This window comes from Rutidosis leptorrhynchoides, chromosome 4 (genome assembly GCF_046630445.1).
Source record: "Rutidosis leptorrhynchoides isolate AG116_Rl617_1_P2 chromosome 4, CSIRO_AGI_Rlap_v1, whole genome shotgun sequence".
NCBI lineage: Eukaryota > Viridiplantae > Streptophyta > Magnoliopsida > Asterales > Asteraceae > Rutidosis > Rutidosis leptorrhynchoides.
Window position 1 is genome coordinate 490,070,948 of NC_092336.1, and position 10,554 is coordinate 490,081,501.

General features: G+C 35.7%; 1 non-coding gene across 1 annotated transcript; it reads left to right on the forward strand.

Moving 5' to 3' along the window:
- Positions 1–10,238: 10,238 nt before the first annotated feature.
- On the forward strand, positions 10,239–10,345 carry LOC139846045 (small nucleolar RNA R71). The gene has a single exon (XR_011758791.1). It is a non-coding gene; the product is annotated as a small nucleolar RNA R71 (small nucleolar RNA).
- The last annotated feature ends 209 nt before the right edge of the window (positions 10,346–10,554 follow it).

Consider the following 10,554-nt stretch of genomic DNA (forward strand, 5'->3'; position numbering starts at 1 on the left):
AACATCGGGCTACAACTATTAAACAAAACGTTTCCACAAGTGACGGAGTCGGTAATTGGGGTAAGAAATGAGGTTTTTAGATTGTTACGGGACTGTTGGACATTACGTAACCCTCGTCCCTTTGATGATGTTACAACACGCTGTCTTATCAACGGCCATAACAGTTATGTTCCACAAGACCAAGGATGGGAAGTAATCCTAGTAAAACCAGAATGCATGACTTGTTTCTGGACGTATGAATTACGTGTCTTTATTGCCTTTGCTGAACGACTTGTGTACTAGCTAGAATTATCTTCACAACCATCTTGTATCAAATTTATTGTGTGCTATATTTCATGCTATATTTAAAATAAGCGGTATTGTAAGTTTGTAAAATATTGTGTAAAAGTTTGAACGCGAAATATTATTATAATCAGTTTTTCATATAGAATTGTAGTAGTTGAATTGTATATTAGCTATTAAGTATGAACTTAACGGGTAGGTACTACCCGCATTTAAACTTATAAAACGCTAATATGAAGAAAAAGCTTTTATAAATGAGTTCATATTATGCTACGAAATACTATTAACTACTCTTAATATTCTGTATGATTAACTTGTTCCATTTGACTATTTTGAAAGAAATGGCACCGACTACTCGACACACCGTGAATATGAATGAAGAGGAATTTCGTACTTTTCTAGCTTCAAACATAGCCGCAGTACAGGCTGCGCTACATACCAACAATAACCTTGGATCTAGCAGTACAGGAAATCGTGTAGGATGCACCTACAAAGAATTCACTGCCTGCAAACCTTTGGAATTTGATGGAACCGAAGGACCGATCGGATTGAAACGGTGGACCGAGAAGGTTGAATCGGTGTTTGCCATAAGTAAGTGTACTGAAGAGGACAAAGTGAAGTACGCTACGCATACCTTCACAGGTTCTGCGTTAACATGGTGGAATACCTATCTAGAGCAAGTGGGACAAGACGATGCGTACGCACTACCGTGGTCAGCATTCAAGCACTTGATGAACGAGAAGTACCGTCCCAGAACCGAGGTCAATAAGCTCAAGACAGAACTTAGAGGGTTACGAACCCAAGGATTTGATATTACCACGTACGAAAGACGATTCACAGAATTGTGCCTATTGTGTCCGGGAGCATTCGAAGATGAGGAAGAGAAGATCGACGCGTTTGTGAAAGGATTACCGGAAAGAATCCAAGAAGATATAAGTTCACACGAGCCCGCCTCCATACAACAGGCATGTAGAATGGCTCACAAACTAGTGAACCAGATTGAAGAAAGAATTAAAGAACAGACTGCTGAAGAGGCCAATGTGAAGCAAGTCAAAAGAAAGTGGGAGGAAAACGGTGATAAGAATCACCAATACAACAACAACAGCAATTACAACAATAATCGCAACAATTATCCCAACAATCGCAACATCAATCGCAACTACAACAAACGGCCCAACAACAACAACAACAACAACAGCAACTACAACAATCATCCCAACAACAATAATAACCGCAACAACAACAACAATCAGAAGCAGCTATGCCAAAGGTGTGAAAAGAATCACTCGGGGTTCTGCACCAAATTTTGCAACAAATGTAAAAGAAATGGTCATAGCGCGGCGAAGTGTGAGGTCTACGGACCAGGGGTTAATAGAACGAAAGGAACAAATGGTGTCGGAACGAGTAATGGTGGAGCAAGTAGTGTCGGAGCAAGTTATGCCAATGTAGTTTGTTATAAATGTGGAAAACCAGGCCACATTATTAGAAATTGCCCGAACCAGGAGAACACGAATGGACAAGGCCGTGGAAGAGTTTTCAATATTAATGCGGTAGAGGCACAGGAAGACCCGGAGCTTGTTACGGGTACGTTTCTTATTGACAATATATCTGCTTACGTTTTATTTAATTCGGGTGCGGATAGAAGCTATATGAGTAGAGATTTTTGTGCTAAATTAAGTTGTCCATTGACGCCTTTGGATAGTAAATTTTTACTCGAATTAGCAAATGGTAAATTAATTTCAGCAGATAATATCTGTCGGAATCGAGAAATTAAACTGGTTAGCGAAACATTTAAGATTGATTTGATACCAGTAGAGTTAGGGAGTTTTGATGTGATAATCGGTATGGACTGGTTGAAAGAAGTGAAAGCGGAGATCGTTTGTTACAAAAATGCAATTCGCATTATACGAGAAAAAGGAAAACCCTTAATGGTGTACGGAGAAACGGGCAACACGAAGCTACATCTTATTAGTAATTTGAAGGCACAAAAACTAATAAGAAAAGGTTGCTATGCTGTTCTAGCACACGTCGAGAAAGTACAAACTGAAGAAAAGAGCATCAATGATGTTCCCATTGCAAAAGAATTTCCCGATGTATTTCCGAAAGAATTACCGGGATTACCCCCACATCGATCCGTTGAATTTCAAATAGATCTTGTACCAGGAGCTGCACCAATAGCTCGTGCTCCTTACAGACTCGCACCCAGCGAGATGAAAGAACTGCAAAGCCAATTACAAGAAATTTTAGAGCGTGGTTTCATTCGACCAAGCACATCACCGTGGGGAGCTCCTGTTTTGTTTGTCAAGAAGAAAGATGGTACATTCAGGTTGTGTATCGACTACCGAGAGTTGAACAAACTTACCATCAAGAACCGCTACCCACTACCGAGAATCGACGACTTATTTGATCAACTACAAGGCTCGTCTGTTTATTCAAAGATTGACTTACGTTCCGGGTATCATCAAATGCGGGTGAAAGAAGATGATATTCCAAAGACTGCTTTCAGAACACGTTACGGTCATTACGAGTTTATGGTCATGCCGTTTGGTTTAACTAATGCACCAGCTGTGTTCATGGACCTTATGAACCGAGTGTGTGGACCATACCTTGACAAGTTTGTCATTGTTTTCATTGATGACATACTTATTTACTCAAAGAATGACCAAGAACACGGTGAACATTTGAGAAAGGTGTTAGAAGTATTGAGGAAGGAAGAATTGTACGCTAAGTTTTCAAAGTGTGCATTTTGGTTGGAAGAAGTTCAATTCCTCGGTCACATAGTGAACAAAGAAGGTATTAAGGTGGATCCGGCAAAGATAGAAACTGTTGAAAAGTGGGAAACCCCGAAAACTCCGAAACACATACGCCAGTTTTTAGGACTAGCTGGTTACTACAGAAGGTTCATCCAAGACTTTTCCAGAATAGCAAAACCCTTGACTGCATTAACGCATAAAGGGAAGAAATTTGAATGGAATGATGAACAAGAGAAAGCGTTTCAGTTATTGAAGAAAAAGCTAACTACGGCACCTATATTGTCATTGCCTGAAGGGAATGATGATTTTGTGATTTATTGTGACGCATCAAAGCAAGGTCTCGGTTGTGTATTAATGCAACGAACGAAGGTGATTGCTTATGCATCTAGACAATTGAAGATTCACGAGCAAAATTATACGACGCATGATTTGGAATTAGGCGCGGTTGTTTTTGCATTAAAGACTTGGAGGCACTACTTATATGGGGTCAAAAGTATTATATATACTGACCACAAAAGTCTTCAACACATATTTAATCAGAAACAACTGAATATGAGGCAGCGTAGGTGGATTGAATTGTTGAATGATTACGACTTTGAGATTCGTTACCACCCGGGGAAGGCAAATGTGGTAGCCGATGCCTTGAGCAGGAAGGACAGAGAACCCATTCGAGTAAAATCTATGAATATAATGATTCATAATAACCTTACTACTCAAATAAAGGAGGCGCAACAAGGAGTTTTAAAAGAGGGAAATTTAAAGGATGAAATACCCAAAGGATCGGAGAAGCATCTTAATATTCGGGAAGACGGAACCCGGTATAGGGCTGAAAGGATTTGGGTACCAAAATTTGGAGATATGAGAGAAATGGTACTTAGAGAAGCTCATAAAACCAGATACTCAATACATCCTGGAACGGGGAAGATGTACAAGGATCTCAAGAAACATTTTTGGTGGCCAGGTATGAAAGCCGATGTTGCTAAATACGTAGGAGAATGTTTGACGTGTTCTAAGGTCAAAGCTGAGCATCAGAAACCATCAGGTCTACTTCAACAACCCGAAATCCCGGAATGGAAATGGGAAAACATTACAATGGATTTCATCACTAAATTGCCAAGGACTGCAAGTGGTTTTGATACTATTTGGGTAATAGTTGATCGTCTCACCAAATCAGCACACTTCCTACCAATAAGAGAAGATGACAAGATGGAGAAGTTAGCACGACTGTATTTGAAGGAAGTCGTCTCCAGACATGGAATACCAATCTCTATTATCTCTGATAGGGATGGCAGATTTATTTCAAGATTCTGGCAGACATTACAGCAAGCATTAGGAACTCGTCTAGACATGAGTACTGCCTATCATCCACAAACTGATGGGCAGAGCGAAAGGACGATACAAACGCTTGAAGACATGCTACGAGCATGTGTTATTGATTTCGGAAACAGTTGGGATCGACATCTACCGTTAGCAGAATTTTCCTACAACAACAGCTACCATTCAAGCATTGAGATGGCGCCGTTTGAAGCACTTTATGGTAGAAAGTGCAGGTCTCCGATTTGTTGGAGTGAAGTGGGGGATAGACAGATTACGGGTCCGGAGATTATACAAGAAACTACCGAGAAGATCATCCAAATTCAACAACGGTTGAAAACCGCCCAAAGTCGACAAAAGAGCTACGCTGACATTAAAAGAAAAGATATAGAATTTGAAATTGGAGAGATGGTCATGCTTAAAGTTGCACCTTGGAAAGGCGTTGTTCGATTTGGTAAACGAGGGAAATTAAATCCAAGGTATATTGGACCATTCAAGATTATTGATCGTGTCGGACCAGTAGCTTACCGACTAGAGTTACCTCAACAACTCGCGGCTGTACATAACACTTTCCACATCTCGAATTTAAAGAAATGTTTTGCTAAAGAAGATCTCACTATTCCGTTAGATGAAATCCAAATCAACGAAAAACTTCAATTCATCGAAGAACCCGTCGAAATAATGGATCGTGAGGTTAAAAGACTTAAGCAAAACAAGATACCAATTGTTAAGGTTCGATGGAATGCTCGTAGAGGACCCGAGTTCACCTGGGAGCGTGAAGATCAGATGAAGAAGAAATACCCGCATCTATTTCCAGAAGATTCATCAACACCTTCAACAGCTTAAAATTTCGGGACGAAATTTATTTAACGGGTAGGTACTGTAGTGACCCGAACTTTTCCATGTTTATATATCTTAATTGAGATTGATATTTACATGATTAAATGTTTCCAACATGTTAAGCAATCAAACTTGTTAAGACTTGATTAATTGAAATAGGTTTCATATAGACAATTGACCACCCAAGTTGACCGGTGATTCACGAACGTTAAAACTTGTAAAAACTATATGATGACATATATATGGTTATATATATAGTTAACATGATATTATGATAAGTAAACATATCATTAAGTATATTAACAATGAACTACATATGTAAAAACAAGACTACTAACTTAATGATTTTGAAACGAGACATATATGTAACGATTATCGTTGTAATGACATTTAATGTATATATATCATATTAATAGATATTAGTACATCATAATATCATGATAATATAATAATTTAAAATCTCTTTTGATATTATAAACATTGGGTTAACAACATTTAACAAGATCGTTAACCTAAAGGTTTCAAAACAACATTTACATGTAACGACTAACGATGACTTAACGACTCAGTTAAAATGTATATACATGTAGTGTTTTAATATGTATTCATACACTTTTTAAAGACTTCAAGACACTTATCAAAATACTTCTACTTAACAAAAATGCTTACAATTACATCCTCGTTCAGTTTCATCAACAATTCTACTCGTATGCACCCGTATTCGTATTCGTACAATACACAGCTTTTAGATGTATGTACTATTGGTATATACACTCCAATGATCAGCTCTTAGTAGCCCATGTGAGTCACCTAACACATGTGGGAACCATCATTTGGCAACTAGCATGAAATATCTCATAAAATTACAAAAATATGAGTAATCATTCATGACTTATTTACATGAAAACAAAATTACATATCCTTTATATCTAATCCATACACCAACGACCAAAAACACCTACAAACACTTTCATTCTTCAATTTTCTTCATCTAATTGATCTCTCTCAAGTTCTATCTTCAAGTTCTAAGTGTTCTTCATAAATTCCAAAAGTTCTAGTTTCATAAAATCAAGAATACTTTCAAGTTTGCTAGCTCACTTCCAATCTTGTAAGGTGATCATCCAACCTCAAGAAATCTTTGTTTCTTACAGTAGGTTATCATTCTAATACAAGGTAATAATCATATTCAAACTTTGGTTCAATTTCTATAACTATAACAATCTTATTTCAAGTGATGATCTTACTTGAACTTGTTTTCGTGTCATGATTCTGCTTCAAGAACTTCGAGCCATCCAAGGATCCATTGAAGCTAGATCCATTTTTCTCTTTTCCAGTAGGTTTATCCAAGGAAATTAAGGTAGTAATGATGTTCATAACATCATTCGATTCATACATATAAAGCTATCTTATTCGAAGGTTTAAACATGTAATCACTAGAACATAGTTTAGTTAATTCTAAACTTGTTCGCAAACAAAAGTTAATCCTTCTAACTTGACTTTTAAAATCAACTAAACACATGTTCTATATCTATATGATATGCTAACTTAATGATTTAAAACCTGGAAACACGAAAAACACCGTAAAACCGGATTTACGCCGTCGTAGTAACACCGCGGGCTGTTTTGGGTTAGTTAATTAAAAACTATGATAAACTTTGATTTAAAAGTTGTTATTCTGAGAAAATGATTTTTATTATGAACATGAAACTATATCCAAAAATTATGGTTAAACTCAAAGTGGAAGTATGTTTTCTAAAATGGTCATCTAGACGTCGTTCTTTCGACTGAAATGACTACCTTTACAAAAACGACTTGTAACTTATTTTTCCGACTATAAACCTATACTTTTTCTGTTTAGATTCATAAAATAGAGTTCCATATGAAACCATAGCAATTTGATTCACTCAAAATGGATTTAAAATGAAGAAGTTATGGGTAAAACAAGATTGGATAATTTTTCTCATTTTAGCTACGTGAAAATTGGTAACAAATCTATTCCAACCATAACTTAATCAACTTGTATTATATATTATGTAATCTTGAGATACCATAGACACGTATACAATGTTTCGACCTATCATGTCGACACATCTATATATATTTCGGAACAACCATAGACACTCTATATGTGAATGTTGGAGTTAGCTATACAGGGTTGAGGTTGATTCCAAAATATATATAGTTTGAGTTGTGATCAATACTGAGATACGTATACACTGGGTCATGGATTGATTCAAGATAATATTTATCGATTTATTTCTGTACATCTAACTGTGGACAACTAGTTGTAGGTTACTAACGAGGACAGCTGACTTAATAAACTTAAAACATCAAAATATAGTAAAAGTGTTGTAAATATATTTTGAACATACTTTGATATATATGTATATATTGTTATAGGTTCGTGAATCAACCAGTGGCCAAGTCTTACTTCCCGATGAAGTAAAAATCTGTGAAAGTGAGTTATAGTCCCACTTTTAAAATCTAATATTTTTGGGATGAGAATACATGCAGGTTTTATAAATGATTTACAAAATAGACACAAGTACGTGAAACTACATTCTATGGTTGAATTATCAAAATCGAATATGCCCCTTTTTATTAAGTCTGGTAATCTAAGAATTAGGGAACAGACACCCTAATTGACGCGAATCCTAAAGATAGATCTATTGGGCCTAACAAACCCCATCCAAAGTACCGGATGCTTTAGTACTTCGAAATTTATATCATATCCGAAGGGTGTCCCGGAATGATGGGGATATTCTTATATATGCATCTTGTTATTGTCGGTTACCAGGTGTTCACCATATGAATGATTTTTATCTCTATGTATGGGATGTGTATTGAAATATGAAATCTTGTGGTCTATTGTTACGATTTGATATATATAGGTTAAACCTATAACTCACCAACATTTTTGTTGACGTTTAAAGCATGTTTATTCTCAGGTGAATATTAAGAGCTTCCGCTGTTGCATACTAAAATAAGGACAAGATTTGGAGTCCATGTTTGTATGATATTGTGTAAAAACTGCATTCAAGAAACTGATATCGATGTAACATATTTGTATTGTAAACCATTATGTAATGGTCGTGTGTAAACAGGATATTTTAGATTATCATTATTTGATAATCTACGTAAAGCTTTTTAAACCTTTATTTATGAAATAAAGGTTATGGTTTGTTTTAAAAATGAATGCAGTCTTTGAAAAACGTCTCATATAGAGGTCAAAACCTCGCAACGAAATCAATTAATATGGAACGTTTTTAATCAATAAGAACGGGACATTTCATATACCAATAGTAAATACGTATAGAAGCTGGGTATGATACGGGTACATATACCCTAGATATACGTATAGAAATCTTGAGGAAATGGAATGAGAATTCAAATATAGCTATCTTTTGTGAATATACTTATATTGTTTTATGTATTTAAGTCCTTAAAAAGTGATTAAATACATTATATATACGATACATGTATAAGCATTATAGATTATAAGTATATATATCAAAGAATGTTACGTATAGTTATTGTTTTGAAAACTTAAGTTAGTAGTTTCAAAATATACTTATAACTCATTGTCATTAGCATACAATGAGATATTAAACCATCCTTAGATCATGTTAAATATATATAAATAAATATATATACACAAACGTATAATTATCGTATGTTATATAGTTCGTGATATCATCGGTCATATTGGACGGTCAAACGTTGTGTAAAACTCTTTTCAAAAATACAAGTCTCAACAATTTGGATTGCTTATCATGTTGGTATGGTTTAATTTATGTAAATATTAATCTCATAAGTATAATTTGGTCGGAAAATTCCGGGTCATTACAATTCAAAGGTAGAAAGCTTGAATCTTCCATGTTCTTGAAAGATTCAAATCCATGTTTGAATCTACAAGATGTAATCAAGATCAAAAGCTAAAAAGCTAGACTCATGATGATGATGATGATGATGATGATGAATTTGTGATGATGAGAAGGAGAAGAAGAAGAAAAATTCAAAATACTTACACTTTTAGAGAGAGAAAGAACTAGAGAGAATTAGAAAGTGAGTGTGTGTGTGAATTACAAATGAAAGCAAGTGTAAAATGGATGAAATGAGGCTAGTATTTATAGGTGAATGATGGGTGAGGGTGGTGGTGGTGGCCGTGAATTAGGAGGGGGACAAGGGGGATAAAAGTTTGCTTTTTGGTTAATGGTTGTCTAAAGTTGGTGCTTATGTTAGGATCCCATGCAACATTATGGATAATACTTGACACAAATCTTAGCATGTTCCCTCTAATAAATGGGCATTTGTCTTACTTATTATTGGATCACTAGTAATTAATAAGTGGGCTAAATAAATGGGCTACTAGCTAGAGTAGGGTGGGCTTAAGTCCAACAAGGTAGAAAGTCCAACAAGACTAACTAGTAAGCATAATTAAATTACTACGCATAATTAAGCATCCAAAAACCCAAGTAATTATTTTTATAAAATAATAATTAATATTTCTTAGTCATAATATTCCGATTACGACAAAAGTTAAACGTGTGCGCAGTTCGCGGTTTATTCAAAACGTTAAGTGACACTAACGGTCATAAAGCATCCGGTGATCAAGTTAAGTATCCTACGTACTCTAAGGCACATTTTAAAATATAAATGAAAGTAAACCATGTATTTAAAGAATCAAGAGTATAAATTTGCACAGTACGTACAAATACACAGTTTCGCAAAAACACAAGGCACAAAAGCAAGTCGAAAAAAGTCAGGTCATTACATTTAGTCATCTTTTCCATTCGTCTTTCGAAAGCATCTATTTTTGCGGAAACGAAATCAAAGTCATGGCTAGAATCGGCTCTATCCACTTTAGATGAATGAATAATATCTTTTTCCTGATGCCACTCATGAGAGTGAGAGGCTGTATTATCAATAATCTTGTGAGCTTTGGTTGCGGTTTTATTCATAATGGAACCACCAGCTACTGTGTCGATGTATTTTTGTGTAGCAACGTCAACACCTTGGTAGAATATTTGTACTATTTGATAAGTGTCTAAACTGTGTTGAGGACATCCTCTCAACAACTTCTCGAATCTTGTCCACGCCTCATATAATGTTTCATTTGGCTTTTGCGCGAACGTAACAATTTCTCCTTGAGGTCTCACGGCTTTAGATGCCGGAAAGAATCTTTTAAGAAAATTTTCAACTAAGACATCCAATGTGTCAATCGCCCCTTCAGGTAACGATTCTAACCAATCTTTGGCTTCTCCCTTTAAAGTCCAGGGAAACAACATGATATAGATCTGTTCATCCTCAATTTCTCTGATTTTAAATAGAGTACAGATCCTATTAAAGGTTCGAAGATGTTCGT